The 20,505-nt window shown below is 47.8% G+C and overlaps 2 long non-coding RNA genes across 2 annotated transcripts in view; both read left to right on the forward strand.

The window, feature by feature from the left end:
- Positions 1 to 3,550: 3,550 nt before the first annotated feature.
- The window catches only part of LOC110129243 (uncharacterized), a 47,045-nt gene continuing 30,090 nt past the window's right edge, over positions 3,551 to 20,505 (forward strand). The window contains exon 1 of the long non-coding RNA XR_011488161.1: positions 3,551 to 4,180. This is a non-coding gene — a long non-coding RNA (uncharacterized lncRNA). The remainder of the gene's footprint in view (positions 4,181 to 20,505) is intronic.
- On the forward strand, positions 11,876 to 15,581 carry LOC139035470 (uncharacterized). Its single transcript, XR_011488067.1, has 2 exons — positions 11,876 to 13,663; positions 14,084 to 15,581. It is a non-coding gene; the product is annotated as an uncharacterized lncRNA (long non-coding RNA).

The raw sequence follows: 20,505 nt of genomic DNA on the forward strand, positions 1-20,505 counted from the left end.
GGTCCTAAGAAGGGCACCCTCGAGCAAGGCTCCTTCCTGGGTGAAGAAGTGATCCCATCTGGGAAATGGGGACGGGGTGGTCAGGCTCATAGGTGGAGGAGCCCTTTCTGCCCTTGCGCTCCATAGATCCCAGCACCTCTCCTGCCATCAAGAGAGCAGGCGGAGTGTGGAGTTAGAGCACGAGATAGCCAGGCCTGTTTCATTTACTGCCGCGTATGCAGTGACTCAGTGGAAAAGGAAATGGCAATGCGTTTCCGTCTTCTTGCCTGGGAAATCCCATGGACAGTGGAGCCTGGCGGGCTGCAGTCCATGGGGTTGCAAAAGAGTTGGACACGACTTAATGACTAAACAACAACAACAACAGTGATTCAGACAGGCTGACATCTAGTAGGTGCTCTTTTAATGTCTGTGGGGAGAGACTAGGAAAGAAGGAAGGAAGAGGAGGGAGAGACACAGTTGGGTCAGGCTGGGATGTGCAGCCCCATTAGCTGGCTCTGCTCCTGGTCTATGTCCTCCTGACCCAGTTGTCTCCTGCCCAGGCCCACCCCTCACTTTCCTTCTCTGGCCATGGCCCCGCCTCCTGATGGAGGTCCTCCTGGAAGGGCTGGCGGGGAGGAGTGCTGGAGGAAACTCCCTGCAAAACAGAGCTTCATTCTAGGGACTAGGGACATTTTTGCCTCGATTCTCCAGACCTCCTCCTCCAAGGAGCCCTCCAGGTAGCAGGAGGTATCCCAAGCCCTGAACCTTGGCAAACCACACCCGCTGCAGGTGCGTGAGCTGTAGACCGCTGTCTAGGAATGGTCGGATTTAACTGGTCCCTGACTGAGGGTGTGGGTGTGGGTGTGGGAGGGTTGTAGAGAGTAATGCACTCCAGAAAGTAAGAAACAAGAGTGAGGAGGCTTTCCATGCCCAGGGCCCATCCGTGGCTCCCCACCTGGTTTTTGCCTTTAGGCCATCTGCTTCTAACCACAGGTCAGAAATCGACCTCTGCCCACCCTGACGTGTGACCAGCTGTGTGGTCAGAGGACCCTGTCTGGACTGGGACTGGTCTGCACCAACATCCTGGCCTGTCCGCCCCCAGCCCAGGCAGGAAGTGCGCTGAGGTGCCTCTGTAGGGGACAGGGCCGCCCTGCCATCAGCCAGCTGGCAGACCTTGATTTCTGTCCTAGGATTTTTTTCAAGGCAAATTCCTCTTTGTTCTCTGTCCCTCCTGTTTCTCACAAAGGCCATCTGGGAAGAGGACATGGCCCAAAGCATTCACTGCCAATCCTGGACATGAACACAGTTCCCTGTGCGCGCGGAGTCTTGGCTGGCATGTACTATGGGGAGGAACACTGGGACAGGCTGGGCCCTAGCTTAGGACCCAAGCATAAGGGGACTTTAAACTCAAGAGGAAACTCTGGAGAGCTGTAGCCAGGCCATTTAACTCTGGAGGAAGCAGGGATCCCACAGAGGCTGTGTGACTCACCCAGTGATTTTCACCCAGCCCCATCTCACAGACGAGGAAACAAAACTTTAGAGACAGAACATGACCTGCTCAGGGTCACACCACAATGGCAGAGCCCTGCCTGGAGCCCAAATCTCTGGGCTCTTAGCTCCCAATTGTCTGCCATGACAGCCTGCTGGTCACCTTTAGGTGCATGGTTACTTATAAAGTAGTTATGATTATTCCCATTCTACAGATGAGGAAACTGAAGCTCAGAGCAATTATACCTTTACCTCAGCTGAGATCAGATGCCACAGGTCCAGTGGAGGCCCAGGTCCCGGCCCCTGCAGGAAGCCTATCTGGAGTGCTTCCTTCTCCAAGGTCTTAATACACTTATTTTGAAAGCTGGGAAAGGAAAGAAGGATAAGGAGGAAGCAAGGAAACCTTCATGACCAAGGAAACCTTCATGAAGTGAAGTGAAGTGAAAGTCGCTCAGTTGTATTCAAGTCTTTGCAAACTCATGGATTATACAGTTCATGGAATTCTCCAGGCCAGAATACTGGAGTGGGTAGCCAGCCTTTCCCTTCTCCAGGGGATCTTCCCAACCCAGGGATTGAACCCAGGTCCCGTGCATTACAGGCGGATTCTTTACCAACTGAGCTGTCCTTGCCAAATACTGTGCAGGTGCTCTCAGGATCCTAACGGACCACTCTGTGAAGGGCTTATTTTACAGATAAGGAGACTGAGATTCAGAGAGCTCAGGTCCAAACCAGGTTTGTCTGATTCCCAAGATCAGTGCACTGTTCTCCCTTATTCAACCCCATGAAGACCCTGATGCTGGGAAAGATTGAGGACAGGAGGAGAAGGGGGTGACAGAGAAGGAGACAGTTGGATGGCACCATGGACTCTATGGACACGAGTTTTAGCAAACTCCAAGAAATCGTGAAGGACAGGGAAGACTGGCTTGCTTGCTGCAGTCCATGGGGTCAGAAAGAGTTGGACATGGCTGAGCGAGTGAGCAACAACAGCAAATTCTTTCATTCTAGAATGTTTCCTGGGTGCTATCTTGTCTCTGTGATTCAGCGCTAAGTTCACTGACTCTGAAGAGCCTGTCCTTGTTTATGCCCTGCAGTTGACCCAGGGCTTGGTCCCTAGGGACGGTCAGCAGACACTCAAGGCCTTGAGAAGGCAGCAATGTGACAGGGGCAGCCTGGGCCACGGAGCAGGCCAGTGGATTTCACATCCCCTGTCTGCCTCTTCCTAGACCTTGGACTCTTAATTCACCTCTTTGGGCCTTGGCGTCCACGTCCATAGAGTGGGGGTGGTCATAACCCCGAACCTCAGACTCCCTGAGTGAAGTTTGGGGCAGGGGCTGAGTTCTGAGCATCAGGCACCCAGCAGGGGATCTGGCACGTGGGTGTGCACAGATGAGGCGGTGACCGCTCTCATCAGCTCGGTCCTGTCAGGGGTGTCTCCGGGGTGGCCCCCACCCCCAGCTACCAGCTGGCCCTCCCCTCCTGGAGGACGCCTGCCTCCCCTGGGTCCCATATGTGCGGGGGCCTGGCTCTAGCGGATGGCACACGGGGGCCTGTTTGCCTTTGTGTCGCTAGCCGTGGGTGGGAGCTGTGAAAACTCCACTCCCAGTGTGCCCCCGCCCCGCCTCCAGGCTGTTAATCCTGAGTGCTGAGCCAGGTTCCTCAGCGCCTCCAGAGGCCCAGAGGGAGGCAGGGGGCTCAGAGAGTGCACAGGCCTCCCGCTGCCCGCCCGTTCTGAGCAGCAAGGGGCACTGCGAGGGGAACTCTGGGCTTCATGGCCGAGGGGGCACGGCGGTGAAGCAGAGTTCCGGCGGCCAGACACTTGCTGCAGGCACACTGCCTGCCAGTCGGGCCTCAGTCACCAAGTGTCCCCTGCAAGGCCCTGGTCCTGGTGGAGGAGGAAGCCGCTCAAGTCACCATCAGGAGGTGGGATGGGGAGGCCCCTGTTGCACAATCTAAGCTTCTAGCTAGCTCCCCAATCCTCAGTCTTCAGTGGCAACATCTTCCTTGGGTTCTCAAACCAAGCAGACTTCTCAAAGGGGAGTGTGGGCCTGTCGGAGGCTGGAGTACTCATAGCTCCGGATTTTCTTGCACTGCATTATTGCCTGGGGGAGGTTAGGGGTGGGTCGGAGATTCCTCCCTGAGGCGGCACTGCTAGATCTCTGGCTCTGTTTGCTCCTACCCACTTACCTGGCCTCTCCTGCCGGCAGCTGATCTCTTCCCTTTGCTCCAGCTACTCCAGCCTTTTTTCTGTCCCATTGAATAAGCCAAGCCTGTCTTCTCCCCTGGAGATGCTCAGAACCTGTTCTTTTCACAGGGGACTCTTTCTCATCAAGACCAGCCAGCTCTTGTGGACCCTGTGCACTAGGATAGGTGGTGAATCTTCAGAGCACATATGTACAGCAGGAGTTACGTGGTTTTTTATTTTTTTTTTAATTTTAATGAAGTATAGTTGATAAAGAAGGCTGAGTGCCAAAGAATTGATGCTTTTGAACTGTGGTGTTGGAGAGTCTCTTGGACTGCAAGGAGATCAAACCAGTCAATCCTAAAGGAAATCAATCCTGAATATTCATTGGAAGGACTGAGGCTGAAGTTCCAATACTTTGACCACCTGATATGAAGAGCCAACTCATTGGAAAGCACCCTGATGGTGGGAAAGATTGAAGGGAGGAGGAGGAGGAGACGACAGAGGACAAGATGGTTGGATAGCATCACTGATGTGAGTTTGAGCAAATTCGGGGAGATGGTGAAGGACAGGGAAGCCTGGCGTGCTGCAGTCCATGGGGTTGCAAAGAGTTGGACACGATTGAGCGACTGAACAATAGTTGATTTACAATGTTGTGTTAATTTCTACTGTATAGCAGAGTGACTCAGTTATACATACATATATGTATATATATATTCTTTTTCATATTCTTTTCCATTATGACTTATCTCAGGATGTTGAATATAGTTCCCTGTGCTATACAGTAGGACCCTGTTGGTTAGCCATCCTATATATAGTAGTTTGCATCTGCTAATCCCAAACTCCCGGGAGTTATTTTTATCAGACTGTTTCTTGCTGCTTTTCTGTCTCCTCCACGCCAGTGGAAACTCTCCCACTTTGACTGTGGATATTTGATCTGTGCTGTGACTGCAGTGCCCAGCACTGAAGGTGCTCGGGAAATACCTTCCAAATGAATGCGAGCCCTCATCATCCTGCCATGCTGTGTAAACGATGACAGGACTGTAAGGAGTAGGAGGCTCATTTAGAAAGCTCTTCTGACTTTCCCAGGGTGTTCATGTCATCTAGGTCATTAGGTCCCCTGGAGAATCAATAGTAGGATCACGGCCACTGCCTGCACAGCCTATCTTCTCCCCTGGAGATGCTCAGATTCTGATCTTTACACAGGGGACTCTTTCTTATCAAGACCACCCAGCTCTTGTGGGCCCCATGTCTTGGGACAAGTGGCCCTCTTTTATAATCTTCAGAGTACATATGTACTGGTATAAGACCTAGGGAAGGGAAGCACTGCAGTCAAGATGACATAGGACAGCAGCGCAGGCGTGTCTGTCTGTCCTGTAGTTGGGTCAGCTTTAGGAAACCCCACACAAGGAGGCACATTTCCACCTGGGAAAGGAACCTCAGGCTTCCAACTCAGGACTACCCCTTCCTGAGGGTGCAAGACCCCTCAAACAAGCCCCTCATGCCCACAGAAGAGGGGCTGTGGCACAGTGAGGTGCTGTGGCCTGAGGTCAAAATGCAAATGACAAGTGGTCTTCAATTTCACTTCCATGTTTCTTCACTTGCAAGGCTGGGAGGGCAGGGTGGAGGCGTTATGTTTGCAGGTAAAGGGGTTTCAGGTGAGGGTCTCCTTTTTGGATCCCCTGGGCAGGGAGGGGTCAGGAGCAGAGGAGCCAAGAGCAGTGGTCTCTAAACTTGTCAACTTCTGCCTCACTCTCAAGAAAAAAACAGATCCCACCTCCACCAATATATGTATATGTATTGTTTATTCATTATGCACATTCAAATATAATAATATATTATGTATACAGTGAACATGTACAGATATGGATGATTTGAAATGCAATTTTAAAATGTAAATAACATTCCTATTCTTTTCTTCCCATCCTATTATTTCTTCCTATTTGCCAATGTCCAGCCTGGGGATTATATACCCCATTTGGTGACCACTGACTAAAACATGGACTTTGGAGCCCAACAGACCTCTGTTTGAATCCAGGGTTTTTTTTTTGTGAATATCTATATGGCATTAGACCAGCCTCTCAGCCACAATTTCTTCTTCTGTAAAGTGAGATGATAATTTCTACTTTGCTGTGTGGCTCAGATGAGGTGGTAGGTCCAGGTCTTGCAGGCTGGAAGAGCCCACACATGGTAACTATGGTGCTGATGACCATGACTGGGTTTCCCCTTCCTTGTTTAAATTATTTAAACTCAACCCCAGATACCACGGGTTACAGGCTTGTTTTCTGAGCTGCCACATAGTCATCAGAGATGGTGAGTCATGCCCAGCGTAGGATGGGCCTAGATCTTCTGTCCCACTAGTCTGATGACCCCAGATTCCATGCAGATGGATGGACCTGGGACCTGGATGAAGCATGGTGGGCTTGGTGACTCTGCAGGTTGGATGGAACTGAGAGATGGGTCAAGTTTCAGCTTTCTCTGTGTTCCTTTTAAAATAATGGAAGTGTCAGCTTGGGTTCATGGGCTGGTCACAGCTTCAATCCCTCCCTAACTTCATAAGGCAAGTCCATGAATTATACAGTGCCAGAGCAGACGGCGCGAAGTACGGATGCATCGCAAGCCGGGCTTAATAAGGACACTCCAGCTATTCTTGGAGGCATTTGCAAGTCAAAAATATGGTGCATGAGGATTTGATGCAGACTTCAAATTCTGAAGATTTCGGCTGGGTCAGCAGTATTTTATGTTAAATACCATCAATGAATAATACAGAAATGGCAATGAGGTGGTCACCATATTTTGTCTTTTTTTAAATTTTAGTTCTTTGGTGGTAGCACATATGGTCAAATGGGCCTACCACCCCTTCCTACCAAGTAATGTCAACATACATTTGTCTACCTTCCCAAGGACTCATGGTGAGCATGGGATACTCCCTTGCTGAGGAATTAGAAAGTGTTCCACCCATTATAGTTTTGTGCTAAATAGAGAGAGGATGAAAGCTTTTCTATTTTCTTTCTTCTCTTTCACCAAGATTTTGTATGACTGATTCCTGCTATTCTCTATAATATGTGTACCCAGCTGTTAGAGACTCAGGCTAGAAGAGAAGAGAAACCAGTATTTTACCATTTATCGAAAAATGGGGACTCTTTAAAAAATGATTAAATTGTACTGGAGGAGAAGAACCATAGTGAAAGGGGGAAGTTGGTCTCCTCTGGTCCAGGAGAGTGGTACTTCACGGAAACAGAGATGCTGGGTCCTGGCGAAACAGAGCTCCAACCATGATGGGTTCGTGCATAGGTTTCTTTACAAAGACAATATTTAAGGGGCCAGGCAAACAGGCATCACAGAGATGATGGAGGAATGAAAGTTATAACAGCCAAGAGGCCTTTGTGAACCTTCTTCTCTGAGTATTGATGACATCACAGGATCATAACTTCCCTAACTCGCTTTCTTGGATACTGCAGTGCCAATAGTCTGCTTCCAACCAGGACCCTAGTTGGTTGGCCCACTCAGGATGTGAGGCCAGGAGTGCTGGACAAACGCAGGCAGAGCATGGAGCACGGAACTGAGAGTCAGGGGAAGCTCTGATTCTCCTAAGACCACCCGGCTCCCCTCCTTAGCTGAGTGACACGGGCAGCCTGCAGAGCTTCCTTCCTCATCTGCATGTGCCTGCTATTCAGGAAGGGGGCAACTCTACCATGTTCCATAAAATTGAGTGGGATTGAGAGTCAGGGTCTGGACGACACTCCTAGCAATAACAACCATGGAAACAGAACTGCATAAGTATGGGTACAAATCCTGGTTCTGGTACCAGTGGTTGGTCCTTGGGCAATTTTACTTACCTATTTAAGGCTCAGTGATTAGGGCACTGGCATGAACCCAGACCATCTCTATAGAGGGATGTGGGCTCTGCTCTGTGGCTTCTTGGGGCCACAGAGCTGGCTTCCCAAAGATCAGATCATGGCACCATCAGCATTGATTGAAGCAGCCCTCAAGCATAGGACTCCCAACCAAAGCCTTCCAGCATGAAGACCAGATGAAAGCAAAAGTTGTTCAGTCATGTCCAACTCTTTGCAACCCCATGGACTGGAGCCTGCCAGGTTCTTCTGTCCATGGAATTGTCCAGGCAAGAATACTGGAGTGGGTAGTGGTTCCCTTCTCCAGAGGATCTTCCAACCCAGGGATCGAACCCAGGTATCCTGCATTGCAGGTGGATTCTTCACCATCTGAGCCACCAGGGAACCCCAAGAATACTGGAGTGGGTAGCCTATCCCTTCTCCAGGATGTCTTCATGACCCAGGAATCATACCAGGGTCTCCTGCCTTGCAGGTGGATTCTTCGTCAGCTGAGCTACCAGGGAATCCTAAAGGCCAGGTAGGTTGGCATCAAATTCCACGTCCACAGGGGATGAATCCTCCAGCTGCCTCGTCCTACAGCTTTACAAGGAAGGTAACTTCTCATCTGGGCAAACCTGACAGATGGATATTTTTATCCATTTTATCTCTCAGAATTAAAGTGGGAAATGAGTGAAGCCCTTGCTCCCATTCTGGTTAGGGATCATGTGAGCCTGAAAATGAGAATGCAGACTTGCTAAGCAAACATAATATTTGCAGTCCTGCTGATACTTCTTCAAATACCTTCTTTCATGGACATTTGTCCATCTCCCTATGAATTTATTTCTTCTTCTAACAAAAGCTCCAATTTTATGTAGGGTTCTATCTTTCCCCACTTTGGCTCACAAAGCCTGGTTGAGACAGCCTCAGCTCTAGGAGTAGATCCTACAACTCAAGCCCCAACCAATCAGAATGAGCACTCCTCTGACCACAGTGATTGGTTCAGTGGAGTTCGGCATGTGACATGGGCTGGTCCAATCAGAACAAGTCTCTGGATATTTGCTGGACATGTTATTTTCCACCCCCACTGTCATCCATCAGTCCCTACTCCAGTGAGGCACATTTGTTAGCCTCCATTCCACCGGTGCCTGCTGAGATTTGCCATCCAGTCTGGTCTTTGGACAGTTGTCTCCCACGTGAGCTGGGACATGACTGTATCTTCATCTGGTGCCACAGGGCATTCATTCCTGTTGTTGAGAGTTCCCTAGGAGGAGATTTTGCTGCTCAGTAGCCCATCTACTCTCTGCTGCCTTGGAAACACCCGTCTACTTTCTGTACCAGGATGGGTAGAGTGGGACTCTTGGGTCCATATGCTTGTGCTCCTCCACTGGACAGGTGTCCTTCTCCAAGGTTTGCTGCATCTCAAGGCCCTTCCCTTCTCATCGCTCAAACATTTTAGAGACTGATTTTGTTACTTCTTGTCCCACTGAGGTTTGAAACTCAAGAGACTCAGGAATGCAGCTCCTTCTCCCAGCCTGGAACATTCAGTTCAGTTCAGTTGCTCAGTTGTGTCCGACTCGATGAGACCCCATGAATCACAGCACGCCAGGCCTCCCTGTCCATCACAAAATTAGCAGTGCCCTTTTGGGTTCAATCCCCGGGTTGGGAAAATCCCCTGGAGAAGGGAAAGTCTACGCACTCCAGTATTCTGCCCTGGAGAATTCCATGAACTGTATAGTCCATGGGGTCGCAAAGAGTTCACGGCTGAGCAACTTTCATTTTTCCTGCTCTCATCACTGCCTCCCACCCACCCCCACCCACTTTGCTGATTCATAGTTAATCTCTGGCAGCTGGGAGTTTAGCTTCCACCTATCTTTTCCCCAATCTACACTCCATGGCTCAGTTCCTTCAGAGCTTTGCTGCTAAGCTAAAAATTAGGTATTTAGAACTTAAAAAACAGTTCTGAAAATCAGAAGCTTTAACTTTCAAGAACTTATTTCTGCTATGAGCATTAAAAATCTACTCTGAATCTATCTTTTCTCTTTGCATTTTGCATTCCTGATCTCTCTTGAAGCAAAGCTTCCTTTGATGAAATGTACAGACTGTGGGGGGCTTCCTAGGTAGTGCTAGTGGTAAAGAAATTGGTTACCAATGCAGGAGACATAAGAGATGTGGGTTCTATCCCTGGGTGAGAAAGATTCTCTGGAGGAGGTCACGATAACCCACTCCAGGATTCTTATCTGGAGAATCCTATGGACAGAGGAGCCTGGTAGGCTATAGTCCACGGGGTCACAAAGACTCAGACAACTGAAATGACTTGGCATGCATGCATAGGTTGTGGGGGCTTCCCAGGTGATGCTAGTGGTAAAGAACCCACTTGCCAATGCAGGAGACATAAAAGATGCTTTGATCCCTGTAGAAATGCACACACAGGCTGTGGCAGTCATGCTCATCCTACTGTTACATCAGTGATATTTTGAGCTCTCTGGAGCTAAGGTTCTTGCAGCGGACCAGGAAGAACCACTTTTGGAGTCAAGGTACCCAACGTCCAGTCCCAGTTAGGTCACTGAATTGGTGCACAGTTTAGAGAAATCACAATCTTTGTGAGTTTCACTTTCCTCATTTATGAAATGATATTTGCCCCCTCACCATAGCCTTTGCTCCTGACTAACAGACTGCATGTGGACTAATTTAGAAAGTACTCTTGCATAATTGGGGATATACGAGAACTCAACGTGTCTTCGTTTCCCCTTTAAACGGTTTTCAGAGGGCTCTCTGGGATGTCATGGCTGGAGAGAGACACATGTAGATGGTAATCAACACTGGATTTGTCTATCCGGGTTCTCCGAGTTCAAGGAGTCAGGAATCAAGGTGGGAAGGACCATGGGAAATAAATCAAGGATCCAAAAGTTCCCTTCTCATTGCTGGTTAAGGTAAATACAACTTCACAGAAAGATATCAGATGATTATATTTATTTAATTACTACAAATGTCACGATTATCACAGATGACATTAATTTTTAAGAGAAAAGGAAGAAAACATGTCACATTTCTGTTTTGTGCATATGCTGATTGAAAAGTTTATAACAGATGCCAACTTAAAATAAGGACATATAAATATTTAATTGTTTGCATGTGTATATACATTTCTGTATACACAATATGTGTCTATGTAGACACAGATTCTCAACCTGGGCCAATTTTGCTTTCCAAAGGACATTTGATAATGTCTGGAGACATTTCTGGTTGTCCCAAATTGGGGGTGAAGGTGCTGTTGGTGTCAAGGGTTTAGAGGTTAGGGAATCCTCTAAATATCCCATAATAGAGAGAAGAGCCCAAATTATCTGGCCCAAGTGTCGGTGTTGCTGAGGTTGGGAGATCCTGGCATAGATGCTTAACCAAGGCCAGGAGTGTTGGGGAGGTGTGTATAAGGACATGGAATGCTGGCACTTTTCTTTAGAGCGGTGTTGACACACATCTGCTTGATTCACTTCACATCCACTGCTTGACTGACTCCTAGTAGAAACCACAGGTCTTAGCCAGGGGGAAGCTGGCCCTCATGGCCCAAATGAGACCCAGGCTCTGTGTGTCCTGAGAACATGTGCAGAGTCAGGCACCGCTGTCCCGCTAGCTTCACACGGTGACAATTGTTGATTGACATCTAATGTGTTGTGTGGTACCCCCTGGACTGGGAGTTGCAACTGTGGAAGGAAACGGGGTGAGGGAGAAGGGAAACTGGAGAGGGACAGACAAGGCATTTTACAGTCTTATGAAGACATTAGCACATCACTTAAACCACTGTCTCCAAAAGAACCTCTGAAGTCTGTTTTGTCTGTGTATGAAGTCCTGAAGATAGACGTAATTTTATACCTGTATGTAAAACATTTATATATATGTATAAATGTGTATACAGGCTTCCCTAGTGGCTCAGTGCTAAAGAATCCACATACCAATGCAGGAGACTCAGGTTTGATCCCTGGGTTGGGAAGATCCCCTGGAGAAGGAAACGGCAATCCACTCTAGTATTCTTGCCGGGGAAATCCCATGGACAGTAGCCTGTGAGGCCCCTCTGTCCATGGGGTCACCAAAGAGTCAGACATGATTTAGCTGCTAAACAACAACATAAATTTATACACACACATGTAATGAGGTGAAACATTTATTGTCCTAATGCTGACACCAAAATATCACACTCAGTGGGCACTGTCTGGGAAATGTCCTTGATAAGCCACTGGACTTGAGAAAGACAAAGAAGCTCTGAAGGCAAAGTTGTCAGCTAAACTCCCAAATAATAAGGTAGCCTGCAGGAGAAAATGGAAAAATTTTAACTCTTGCTCCTGAGATGGGGAAGTATGGGGAAAAAAAAAAAAGGAAGACCAAAAAAAAAAAAAAAAAAATTGGTGAAAGACCAAAACTAGTGAGAAGGGAGGAAGACAGAGTTGATATTAAGATGGTGCTTTGTGCACTAGCAGAACCCACAAGGACTGTGTGCAGTGGGGATGAAGTTGAAGTGTCTTAGAAGACTCAAAGTGGGGCTGTATACTACTTTATACCATTTTTCTAAGTTAAAAAAAAAAGAACAACAGTGTGACTCTGGGATGTTTGTGACTCTGGGATATTAGGACATCTGTCTGTTGCTTTGGTGAGCTGGTTTGTGCAGCTGGGGCGGAAGCTGGGCTTCATGGTGGCATCTATAGCTGTGTGGATCAAAGGGGCAGTGGGGAGGGAGGGTTGGAGGCCTTGGAGAGCCATAAGACAAGGATTCATGGTTGCAGCCACACTGACCAGGATTTTAAAGGGGCTAGGGAGCTCCAGGAGACAGCCAGGACACCATGACCACCCTACCAAATGATGAGACCAGATGCCAGCTTCTTTCCCGATTTCGGTGCCAGAGATACTAGAAAAGCAGTTAGAGAAAATGAAGCAAAGAATGTGAGACAGACACAAATTCACCAAGTGGAGATTCCAAAAACAGTTGTAACAGTAAGGGTAAAAATTCAAGGGAGGCAAATTCCTGAGCTGGATCATATAGTTACAGTTTCAGTCTCTTGAGATTTCAGAGTCTGGGGTCAGGGAAGGGAAGTAAGACTTAGTCACACTCTGCCCTAGGCTGCCTAATTCTGAGGGTGCTAAATGGATTGGCAACAAGTGTCACCCAGCCTCACTAGGCACTGAGAGCAGCCTGGTGAAGGCAGAGCTCTGTGGTGTGGGTCCCTGCCCAGGTTAGCCCGGGCTGAACCCCAGATCCTTCATTCTAACAGTTAGGTCTTGTGTCCCTCACTTCTCTTGGCTTGTCTCTGCAGGGCCTTTTGTTAATATACTGGGACATCATTCACTGGCCCTCAGCACCCATTCTCACCTCCTTCAAAGGTGCCTTCCTGTGCTCCAGAATGCAGAAAGATAAAAGTAACATCTCTTAGACTCTCTTGCAGCTAGACTTCTGCTAGTGACTTTAGTTCTGCTGATTAGATGCCAGGAAGCTGAGATCTGGAAGCAGAAGTGAGGCAAAAGTCACCTTCCTGTTGCTTTTAGCTGATCTCTGTGGTCAAATAAGATCAGGAGGTCTGGGACTGGCTCACTTGCCACACTGTTTCAGCATTCACGCTCCAGCCCTGTCAGAGTTGAGAAGAACAGTGGTGATGGCTTTGTGGCTTTTGGCTCCTGATCCTTGGGCTGCAGCATTAAGTCTGTGTTCCTAAACACGGAGTCCCTGACTCGCCACCTTCCTGACTGGGTCAGAGGCAGCAGCTCCCTGGAGGGTCAGTATCGTGGTATCAGGATGGCATTCCTGGGGGACTCAGTCAAGAGCCTGTTGCTCCTCCAGCCCTTTCTAAATTTTTTTTTAATTCCAGCATCAATCCCTTTCTGTTTAAGATAGCTACACCAGTTTCTGTTTCCTGCAGACTGACACAGGCCTTTACAGAGACGTGAAAGGGCTTATTGAGAATGACTGGACTGGTACACTGAACAGAAAGCCCCTAAAGGAAGGAGAGTGGGCTCCAGGCTCAGTTAGCACTTCTTCCTCACCCAGATCCTTCTGGACAACAAGATGGTCTTTTCTGCTTGGGACCCGACCCTGTCCCTGTCTTCCAGGCTGGCCTGGGGCTAGATGAGGTGGATTAAGGTGCCTAAGGCAGAATGTCAGGAGGCGCTGTCCCCTGGTGCAAGTACAAGGTGGCCCTGGAAGGTAAGTGCCTCCTTAAATCTTGCATCCTGTGTGCCTCACTTGCCTCTCCCTTGTCCTGGCTCTGCCCATGGGTCTGACTTGGGTGAACCCAAGTCATCTGATCATGAGGCGAGATGAAGAAGAACATGGAAAGGAAAACGATGGAGGGAGAATTCTATTCTACTCCAGCTGAATAGGTATGCCCAGAGGGGCTGCACCTCCACGGGGAAACCAAGAGCCTGGGTCCTGAGAAAGCAACTGGCAAATAGCTGATCAACAGACACGCGTGGAAAGGATGCTGAACTGGCATAGAGAACTGGAAAGTGAAAATTCAGGCAGCAGGGCAGGAAGGTACTTTTTCTACCTATCAGATGGCCAGAAACTAAAATGATGGATAATTTCACTAACTGGGACTCGAGTGGGTGTTCTCTCTCCTCCCAGCACCATTGGTACCACTGACCGATACCTAGAAAAGTGAGGAGGGCAACATCAGGAGCATCACCAGTGTGTGTTAGGAGGAAAAAGAAAGTGAGTTCCTGCCTCTCTCGTTCATGATGGCCATGGACCTAGCTGGAGGCAGACACAGAGCCAGTGACTTCCCCATCTGTCCTGCTTACAGTCATCTCTCATCTGCCTCTGAGGTTCCCTGGAGGAGCTCAGGGGAGCAGTTGCCGACGCTGGCCTTTCAGAGAGGCAGAGATGGGGCTACCAGCTTTTGAACCTATTCAAATGAGCACTTTTTTCTCCTTGATCCTCCGAAGGGATCTCAAACCGGGTTTCGAGGAAGCCCTGGGAACCTCCGGAAACACATCTGGAGTGGAGATGGAGGAAGTCAGCCTGAAACAGCCTGCTGCTGGCCTAAACTGTTATTAACTGATAGAAACTTAGCCCCTGGGTGCTACGTGGGGCTTGACCTCACTCTGACAGCCTGCAGTGTTTCAGTTCCCATTCCTTATCCCCTATTCCCCAAATCCAAACACTCTTAGAACCAAAAGATTTTTATAATTTACTTGGTGGCAAGTCCTGGACTAAGATGATGTGAAGTTATTTATGGTCTTAATTATCCCATATACAGGACTTTCCAGGTGGCTCAGTGGTAAAGAATCTGCCTGTCAATGCAGGAGACGCAGGAGACCTGGGTTGAATCTCTGGGTTGGGAAGATACCCTGGAGGAGGGCATGGAACCTTCTCTAGTAGTCTTGCCTGGAGAATCCCATGGACAGAGGAACCTGGCGGGCTACAGTCCATGGGGTTGCAAAGAGTCAGACATGACTGGGCAACTGAGCACACAACCCATTTACAGTAAATGTTTATGTGTTTCCCTATAGGTGCATTAAAGAGTTTGATCACAGGGTGTTCCCCAGAACGCATTGGATATCATATAATATACTGTGATGGGCCCTGTAACTTTTCTAAAGTCTAAACATGTTTGAATATTGAAACATCTGGCCCTAAGATAAACTATAGTGAGCCTGTTGTTTTTCCCCCCATTTTACACATAAGGAAAACTGAGGTTCTGGGAAGACTAAGTTATCTTGCCCGATGCCACAAAACCACTAAGAAATGGGCCGACTTGAACCCAGGGCTCTCTGACAACCCATCCTTCATACTCCACCGCTAGGAACAGGCCTTGAACTTCTTAAATGCAGGTGAATGCAGAGGTTGGAATGACTGTGTTTACTAATTGCCGTGTGGACAGACTTTTGAATCCTCTTATTCTGAGGGGAATTAGGGTGCACTACTGGGATTCTGAACCCTGCACCGGCCCAGTCCTTTGTTGGATTTGGCACTTGAAATCTTTGTCGAGCCCTCTCAGTTATTGTTATAATAAACTTCAAAAAGCTTTCTGTGCTTTGGATATTTATTGTTTCTGGACAGAGTGGCAAGTGGAGATTTATCCAGAAAGCCTGGAGTTTAATAAAGCCTTCTGTACTGCAAATGTGTTCGTGTGACTGAAATAGGATAAACTCTTGGGGGTTTGTCTGCCTTGTCCCCCTCCACGTCAGCCCTCCCTCCCTCCAAACCCTTGCTTTGTCCTGAGCTCTTGCCAGCACTTCCCTCTGATCCCATTCACAGCCAGTAATTAATTCATTCAACAAACATCCATTGAGTCCCTGTTGCTGCTGACAGTGTGGTCGAAGAGGTTTTATGGCTTATTAGAAGCACACTGTTCTGACAAACAAAGATTGAGGTCCTGGTGCTATAAGAGTTTCGAGGAAGCCCTTCCTTGCTCTGGATCTCAACTTAACTATGTGTGAAGTAAGGAGACAGAAGAGAGGATGCAAAAACCAACCAACCAAGCAACCAACCCACCAAACAAAAAGCCATCCATCACAAGGTATCAAAACATCATACAAATAGGATTAAACAATAAAGGAATATAGATCTTGGCATGGTCTGACCAAGTGCTCTTAATTCAGCCCTCCTCTGAGTAGTCTTTTAATCTTCAGGGTGTCTTGCCTCGTGATCACAAAAGGGTTGCCAGCAGCAACTGCAACCACACACTTCACAGCCAGGGAGAAAGAAGTGGGGATATTGAAGACGTTAAGCATGGCTAACAAACTGATTGCTTAGATCCAGGTTTGTTAGGATTGAGCCTACATTGGTTCCAGTGGGTCAGAGCCTTACCTAGAGAGGTTATCCAAAATGTTGACCATCACATCTGGAAAGAGGGTGCCACTTCCAAAAGTCTAGGATTTCCAGTTGACTGGCTTAAGTCTAAGTTCCCCAAACCAATCCCCATGGCAAGGGGCTTAGAAGCACCTCGGTTTGGAAGTCAGATCCCTGTTAGAGCTGGGGTTGAGGTCAGCTATGCTCCACAGCATGGCTCCAACACGAGGAGAAGAAATGACGAGGTTTGCCGTTTGCGTGCAGGGGCACAGCCACAGTGTCTTCCACCAGGTTCCTTCCTACTTGAACTCACGTTGCTTCTAGGTTTCTACCCATGCACACGGCACTGCAAAGGATAACTCCCATTTTTACCAACTCCATGCATGGCTCTTTTAGGGTAATCTGAGGGCTGCTACCACTATTGAGGATTTTACCATCAGCTTCTAATCTTACGAGAAGGCCCCTCTGAATCTGTAGACAAGATGAAGGGAAATCTAGGTACGGGGACTGTTGGTTTATGGTGTCAGCCTGGGCTGAGCAGGGAGGGCATCGCTGAGGACAAAAACATCTGTGTATCTGAAGATAGCCCCTCTTCCTGGCACGCAGATAGCGCTGAAGACATGCATGTTAATCAGTTTTTTTCAAAATATAAGAGTAATAAGAGGCTTGTTTTTAAAAACCTCAGAAGGCAATGGCAACCTACCTCAGTACTGTTGCCTGGAAAATCCCATGGACGGAGGAGCCTGGTAGGCTGCATGGAGTCGCTAAGAGTTGGAAATGACTGAGCGACTTCACTTTCACTTTTCACTTTCATGCTTTGGAGGAGGAAATGGCAACCCACTCCAGTGTCCTTGCCTGGAGAATCCCAGTGACGGCGGAGCCTGGTGGGCTGCCATCTATGGGGTCGCACAGAGTCGGACACGACTGAAGCGACTTAGCAGCAGCAGCAGAAGGCTATGTGCAAAATACGCTTTCCCATCTAACACCTCGAATTCCCAACTTCCAGGGTGAATTGCAATCATCCACTTTTTATGTGTATTCTCCCAGTCATGTTCTGTACATATCCCCAAAGGTATAAACAGTATGCTTCTATAAACATATAAAATAAAATCCTTCATCCTATATGTACTACATAGAGATAGTCTAAACACATCTTTCTTGAATGATTAAGAGAATGCCTAAAACCAAAAGGGGAGCTCTAACTGTGAGAATCTCAAAAGGGATGGCGTTTACTTTTACCTACACCATGCACAATGATCAGGCGGAAAATAGAGCCCACATCAGTTATTTTTAACAGAGTTGTTTCTTTTAATGTTGGAGTATAGTTGATTTACAGATTTGTATTACTTTCATGTGTACAACAAAGTTATTCCGTTATACGTATATCTATTCTTTTCCAGATTCTTTCCCCATGTATGTTATTTCATTGTATTGGGCAGAGTTCCCAGTGTTCTATAGTAGGTGCTTGTTGATTATCTGTTTTATGTACGTAGTGTGCATATGTTAATCCCAACCTCCTAATTTATTCCTCCTCTTCAATCTTTCCCCTTTGGTAGCCACAAATCTGTTCTCTAAATTCATGAGTCTGTTTCTGTTTTGTAAATAAGCTCATTTGTATCATTTTTTAGATTCCACATATGTGGTATCATGCTATTTGTCTTTCTCTGATTTACTTCTCTTAATATGATAATCTCTAGGTTCATCTATGTTGCTACAAATGGCACTATTTCATTCCTTTTTACAGCTAAGTAATATTCCATTGTGTATATGTACCACATCTTCTTTATTCATTTGTCAAGAGACATTTAGGTTATCTCCATATGAATAGTGCTGCTATGAAAATTTGGGTGCATGTATCTTCTTGAATTATAGTTTTTTCCAAATATACATCCAGAAGTGGGATTGCAGCATCATATGGTAGTTCTATTTTTAGTTTTTTAAGGAGCCTCTGTACTTTTTCCATAGTGGCTGTACCAATTTACAGAGTTACACAGTAGGTTCTTGTTGATTATCTATTTTATAGGTATTTTGTATTGTGCATAACCTCCTAATTTATCTGTCCCACCTCCCCACCTTTCCCTTTTGGTAACCATAAGTTTGTTTTCAAAGTCTGACAGAGAGATTTTAATGTAGGGAATTGATCGAAAAGAGTTGGAGGTCCTGAAAGGCGGAAAGTAGTCACTGGGAATGTACGCAGATAACTGTGAAAGAGATGCAACTTCCCCTGGGTGTGTGGGGGGAATAAAGAAAGAGGTTGGGTTCTTAGCACCTGGAGGCCTGGAGAAGAAACTGCAATGCAGGGACCTCAGTCTCAAAGATGGGGTGCTTGTTGACTGGTCTAATGTCTCTGAGGGGGTCATGCTACGGTTGGTTCTGAGAAAGATGAAATCAGATGAGAAGAAATCAATGGTGGCTGCTGGATTAAAATGAATGGCAGCTAGGAACAGGAGAGATCCAGCCCCCTTCCCTCCTCCTACCTCCCACTGTCCTCCCAGTAACAATGAGAGGAAGCCCATCAAGGAGCAAAGGTGAAATGTGATTTGCAGAGTTCCTTCTGCTGCATCCTAAAGTAAGGAAGAGACGGCTGGATTTGGAGCTGAGAGACAAGAGTGTAATGATCAGGGAATCTTGTTCATGTTCATTGGGAGCCTTTGTACAAATTAGAGAAAAGGACTTGCTGTGGGTCGAATTGGCCCTGTGTCAGGGTGCATGGTTTGGTGAGCAGAATCAGAATGAATGCCTCTAAGAAGTTGCAAGGCCCAAAAACATGGGCTGGATTTTGGCCCTTGTTGTCCTCTGGGCCAGATGCACCTGTATAGGGCGCAGCCTGTGCAGTCACGTCCAGTGGCCCCCCTATCCATCCCGTTATCACACACAGTGCATTGTGTTACCCAGAGGCATTGCACACATGTGCACAGGGGCAGGCGCAGACGAGAGCACATTTTCCACAAACACGGTTACACGTGTGGCTACAGAAGTACATGTGGAGACAATTTGCTCTCACCACAGGAGATGCTGCCGGTGCTGTTTTCTTCATGTTCCCCACCCTCCTTGGGGTCCAGGGGTTTGGCTGGTTTATCAAGAGGCCTCTGTGGTCCCTGATGTGTCTTATAGCCCACTGGGTACCTGTCCCTTCTCAACACAGGAACCAGGGTCTCAATTATTACAAGAATGCTTCTATAGATAAAGTCATAGAAAATATGACCATTTTCACAGCAAACCTTGGATAGGAAGCTGCTTCCTGTCCTGTGTGTTGGGAGAGGACCAAGCCCGAGGGAGCTGGAAGTCTTCAGCTAATAGGGATTAGACAAGACTGAGAAGGCTATTCCAGAATTCTTCAGAGCAGAGTTCTCAAGTGCATGGAATCCTAAAAATGATTGAGCAATAATGATGATAATAATAGCAGTCCTAGATGAGGTTTCCTGGAACCAGACTCTAAGGCAGGTTATAGAGCCTGGAAGGCTATTCATTGGAGACACATAAAGAAAGAGATGGGGAGGCCAATACGGCAGCAGGGGAAGCTGACAGCAATGCAGCTGCTGTGCTGGAGGCCCCAGTCGATCATCCAGGAGGCTCTCCAGTCGCGGTAAGAAGGCTGGGCCTGTATCCACACACCAGCCAGTCACTGGCTGTGGGCCCCCTTCAGAGGCGGTGTAGCCTTGGGAGGGCAGTTTGCTGTGGTCTAAGGCAGGTTCTGATGAGGAGTGAGCTGTGTGCTTCTGGTCGGCTGGAGGACTGGCGCAGCGGCTCTGAAGAGGGGCTCTGGGCAGAGCTCCACGGTGTCCATCACAATAGGGATGAGGTGACAACAGCCAGCCTGTTGATCACCTACACCAAGTCTCTAAACCTCCCTGCATCTTTCCATCCCGGTAAGGAGCACTGGCATCCAACCTCACTGTTTAGGACAGAATCATAGGAGTCGTCCTTGATCTTCTGCTTCTCTCCTCACAGTCTCCCCATCAGCAGATTTATTGGCTACACTCCCAACACATCCTGAGTCTATCACCTTCCCTCCTCTCCCATCACAATGCCTTAAGCCATCACATCTTTCCTGGTCAACGGTTGTCACTTCCCAACACACCTTTCTGTTCGCACCCTGGTAGCCCTGCCATCCGTTCTCCACATCACAGCCAGAATGATCTCAAAATACCACTCTCCGAAGTAAAGCTCTTCAACTGCTTCTTACTGAACTTAAGTCTAAACTCTTTTCCGTGGGATGCAAGAGCCCCCACAGTTGGTCCCTGTCTCCTTCC

Source organism: Odocoileus virginianus, chromosome 6 (genome assembly GCF_023699985.2).
Source record: "Odocoileus virginianus isolate 20LAN1187 ecotype Illinois chromosome 6, Ovbor_1.2, whole genome shotgun sequence".
Taxonomy (NCBI): domain Eukaryota; kingdom Metazoa; phylum Chordata; class Mammalia; order Artiodactyla; family Cervidae; genus Odocoileus; species Odocoileus virginianus.